Source organism: Sapajus apella, unplaced genomic scaffold (genome assembly GCF_009761245.1).
Source record: "Sapajus apella isolate SASKATOON/1434 unplaced genomic scaffold, GSC_monkey_1.0 scaffold3848, whole genome shotgun sequence".
Lineage (NCBI taxonomy): Eukaryota > Metazoa > Chordata > Mammalia > Primates > Cebidae > Sapajus > Sapajus apella.
The window spans coordinates 772-5504 of NW_022440774.1; the positions used below are offsets into that span (position 1 = coordinate 772).

Here is a 4733-nt window from a genome sequence, read left to right on the forward strand (position 1 = left end):
GTTGTATCATTGGGCTACGATGGTTGTTACAATTCCACAAACTGTATAACGGGACACACCTGAAGGTGGTAAATCCCACCATTTCATAGCTCTTTGGGAAGTTCTGGGGCTAGGAAATCCGAATCCAATGATGGGATTTTCTCAACTGAACTCAGGACAGAGCATAGATGGTCTGAGTGAACACCCTGCATGACTGGTGCCTTCCTGTAGGTAGGAAGATTTCCTCTGCTGTCACAGGGAGAAGAAACCATGAGTAGCTGGATGCGATTTCAGATCTGCATTGAGAAAGACGCTGATTTCACTGGGGCTGTGGCAGTGCCAGGTGGAGGCTGGCTGGGTCATAATTGACATCTCCCTGTCTCTGCTCTCAGACATAGAGTTGATTATGCCTTTTAAATAATTTATGAATTCCATCTGGGTCTCCTCAGCGTCATCTTCCAGGTTCAAGTGCACCAGCTTCAGTTTGTTCAGGGGTGGTGCTTGAAAATGAAAACCAGATTAATTAGGCAAGCAGTTTCAATGAGGGGTCCTTTCAGGTCCCAGTAAAACTTCTACAAGAAATTTGTTTAACTTTTGAAGTTCACAAATCAAGTTTTCTTCCTTGACACCAGTGAACAAGGAAAGGGTTTGCTACACTGCCACCTAGTGACAGGATGAAAACTTTACAAACAACTTTCCAGGTACTCTGTTCTTAAACCAGAAAGGAATAGATTCTGTCTTATGTCGTTTTGCTTCTGAATATTTTCGGAGTTGTTTTTCAAGATTACTGTGTCACCTCTGGGATATGTGTGTCATATGTGAATTGGAGGTTTTTCTCCAGACAAGTTTTTTCAGGAAAGAGTACCCCCCCTCACAAAGCTGTACCCAAGAATAGCTACAAGCAGGATTTTCCCACTCTGTAGTCTGCTTTTTTTTTTTTTAGACAGTTTCACACTTGTTGCCCAGGCTGGAGTGCAGCCTCCACCTCCCGGGTACAAGTGATTCTCCTGACCCCAAGTGATCTGCCTACCTCAGCCTCCTAAAGTGTTGGGATAATAGCCTTTTTTTTTTTTTTTTTTTAAGATGGTGTCTCGTCCTGTCACCCAGGCTGGAGTGTAGTGGTGAGATCTCGGCTTACTGCAGTCTCTGCTTCCCGGATTCAATCAATTCTCCTGCCTTAGTCTCCCGAGTAGCTGGGACTACAGGCACCTGCCGTATCTTTGTAGAGACAAGGTTTCACCATGTTGGCCAGGCTGGTCTCTAACTCCTGACCTCAGGTGATCCACCTGCCTCAGTCTCCTAAAATGCTGTGATTACAGGCATGAGCCACTGCCCCCAGCCAAATCTGGCAATTCTGACTCACATGGAGAGGGCAATAATTGCCTAGGGCATAGTAGGTGCTCGGTAACTGGACAAAGCTGCTGGTTTCTAGGGCATGGGGCAATATGTAGGTGTCCAAAATGCTCAAGACAAAAGAGGAAGAGAAATTGCAGTTTCCTTACACAAAGACAGGCTTCCTTTAACATCTCCAGATCCTGGTTTGTGGTGTGCAATTAGCATACACTGTGTGTCCCATAAGGACTGCTGCTGGACTAAGCAGGAGTACCACATTTCCATTTCCTTCCGGTGGCTTGGCATGTCAGCACTGAAGACAATCGCCACCTAATGAGCATCCTTCATCAGGGCTGGCCAGCAGGACTTGAACCCGCAAGGAAGAAAAGGAACAAGAGGGAATGTTAGATTGTTCTGGTGACTAACTGTGGAATTTATAAAGACTATCTTAGTATTAAAAGTTGGTCGATGACTTCCTTTTTTTTTTTTAAAGAGACAGGGTCTTGCTCTGTCTCCCAGGCTGAAGTGCAGCTGTGGGATCATAGCTTACTGCAGCCTCCAATGTGGGTTCAAGTGTTGCTTTTGCCTCAGACTCCTGAGTAGCTAGGACTACAGGTGTGCACCACATCAGGTCGATTTTATGTTTTGTAAAAGTTGATTTCATTTTTTAAAAATATTTTAGTTTTTGAGATAGACTCTGGCCCTGTGACCCAGGCTGGAGTGCAGTAGCACAATCTTGGCTCACTGCAGCCTCCGCCTCCTGGGTTCAAGTGATTCTCCTGCCTCAGCCTCCTGAGTAGCTGGGATTATAGGTGCACACCACCACATTGGGTTAATTTTTGTATTTTTAGTAGAGACAGGGTTTTGCCACGTTGGCCAGACTAGTCAACTACCTCGTCTCGTCCACCCTGCCTCTTCCTCCCAAAGTACTAAATTACAGGGGTGAGGGCACCTGACCTCTATTTTTTTTTTTTTTAAAGACAAGGTTTCATCATGTTGGCCAGGCTGGTCTTGAACTCCTGACTTTAGGTGATCTGCCTACCTCGGCTTCCCAAAGTGCTGGGATTATAGGCATGAGCCACCACACCTGGCCAAGGTTGATGACTTCTAACTGCATCATAACCTGATCACTAAAGTGTGTAAACCAGTGCATGTCAGCAGATAACTTATCAGCCTCCTCACATGTGCCAGGAAACATGCTAGGCCCAACGCCATGGTGCCTGGTGGGCAGCTGAGTTGTTTTTATTTATTTATTTTTGAGACAGCCTTACTCTGCTGCCCAGGCTGGAATGCAATGGTGCAGTCTCAGCTCACTGCAATCTCCGCCTCCCCGGTTCAGGCAAGTCTCCTGCTTCAGCCTCCCAGGTAGCTGGGATGACAGGCGCCTGCCACCACACCTGGCTAATTTTTTGTATTTTTAGTAGAGACGGGGTTTTGCCACATTGGCCGGGCTGGTCTCGATCTCTTGACCTCTGGTGAGGACCTGTGTCAGCCTCCCAAAGTGTTGGGATTACAGGCATGAGCCACCACACCCGGCTTAGGTAGCTGATTTTTAAGCCATTAAAAATCCTTTCTTTAAAGGAAATATGCTTAGCATCGCCACCACAGTCCCATAGCTCAGATTTACAGCCCGTGCCTTTGTTGTTGCTGGTAACATGTAGGCTCTCAAATTCCAGGATCCTAAAAGGAAAAGAAGAGCAGTAGGCTAGGTGTGGTGGCTCACGGATGTAATGTCAGCACCTGGGAGGCCAAGGCGGGCAGATCACTTGAGGTCAGGAGTTCGAGACCAGCCTGGCAAACATGCCTGTAATCCCAGCTACTTGGGAGGCTGAGGCAGGAGAATCAGGTAAACCCAGGAGGCAGAGGTTGCAGTGAACCGAGATCACGGCACTGTACTCCAGCCTGGTGACTCTGTCTCAAAAAAATAAAAAAGAGCAGCAGCACCAATAATGAGGCTACAGTACACTTTTGGAATGGGGACAGCAACAAAAGTAGGAGGTGGGTGATGGTTAGGCAGTCTTTAAAAAAAATTTTTTTTTGAGAAAGGGTCTCACTCTGTCACCCAGGCTGGAGCGCAGTGGCATAATCATAGCTCACTGCAGCCTCCAACTCCTGGCCTCAAGTGATCCTCCTGCTTCAGTATCCCGTGTAACTGAGACTACAGACACATGCCAACAGACTTGACTAATGTTTTATTTTAGTTGAGGTGGGGTCTCCCTATATTGCCCAGGGCTCAAATGATCTTCCTGCTTTGGCCTCCCAGAGCACTGGGATTAGAGGCATGAGCCTCCTGCTCAGCCGGTTGGGCACTGTCTGGGACACAGATTTGTCAGGGCTCACCTCACCCCTTCGATTGGGCTGTATTCAGTGATGTAGAAGATTCTGTCAGAAAGGGCTAAAACAGCTTTTCCACTCTGTGAAAATGAGAGCAAATAAAGGTCTTTGCTGAAAGGCAGAAATGGAAACCAAAAAAAGCACCCTGAGAGGTGTCCTGGAACCTGGCGTGATGCAGTATAGGTCGTGGGCACCATGAGATCACTGGGGTGGTTACGACCTCACTGTCTTGCTCTAGTTTGTAGAGACGGCGTTTCCCTACGTTGCCCAGGCTGATCTCGAATGCCTGAGCTCAAGTGATCGCCCCTCCTCAGCCTCCCAAAGTGCTGGCAGGTGTTAGCCACTAAGCCTGACCTAAGATTTCTGAAAGCTTTGTTTTGTTTTACTTTGAGATGGAGTTTCACTCTTGTTGCCCATGCTGGAGTGCAATGGCATGATCTTGGCTCACCGCAACCTCTGTCTCACAGGTTCAAGTGATTCTCCTGCCTCAGCCTCCAGAGTAACTGGGATTACAAGCACCTGCCACCATACCTGGCTAATTTTGTATTAATAGAGACAGGGTTTCTCCATGTTGGTCAGGTTGGTCTTGAACTCCCGACCTCAGGTGACCTAGGTGATCCATCCACCTCGGCCTCCCAAAGTGTTGGGATTACAGGAGTGAGCCACCGCACCCGGCCATCTCTATTTCTTTTAGAGACAGGATCTCACTCTGTTGCCCAAGCTGGAGTGCAGTGGTGTAATCTTGGCTCACTGCAGTCTCCAGCTTCTGGGCTCAAGCGATCCTCCTGCCTCAGCCTCCCAAGTATCTGGCACTACAGGCACATGCCACCACACCCAACCAATTAAAATTTTTTTTTTTTATTTCTAAGACTGGGTTTTGCTATGTTGCTCGGGTTGTTTTCGAACTCCTGGGCTGAAATGATCCTCCCGCCTCCACCTCCCAAAATCCTGGGACTGCAGGCGCACCCCAAGTCTCGGTAGGGACATGGAGGGTAAGACTCCAGGAGGGAATGGAATGGCTGTTCCCAAATCTTTGTTCCTCCCAATAATCCCAAGAGCTCAGACAGGCCACACAAGTGACAAGCTGG

At 47.9% G+C, this 4733-nt stretch overlaps 1 pseudogene; it reads right to left on the reverse strand.

The window, feature by feature from the left end:
• Positions 1 to 231: 231 nt before the first annotated feature.
• LOC116547622 lies at positions 232 to 3725 on the reverse strand (annotated as a pseudogene).
• Between the last annotated feature and the right edge of the window lie 1008 nt (positions 3726 to 4733).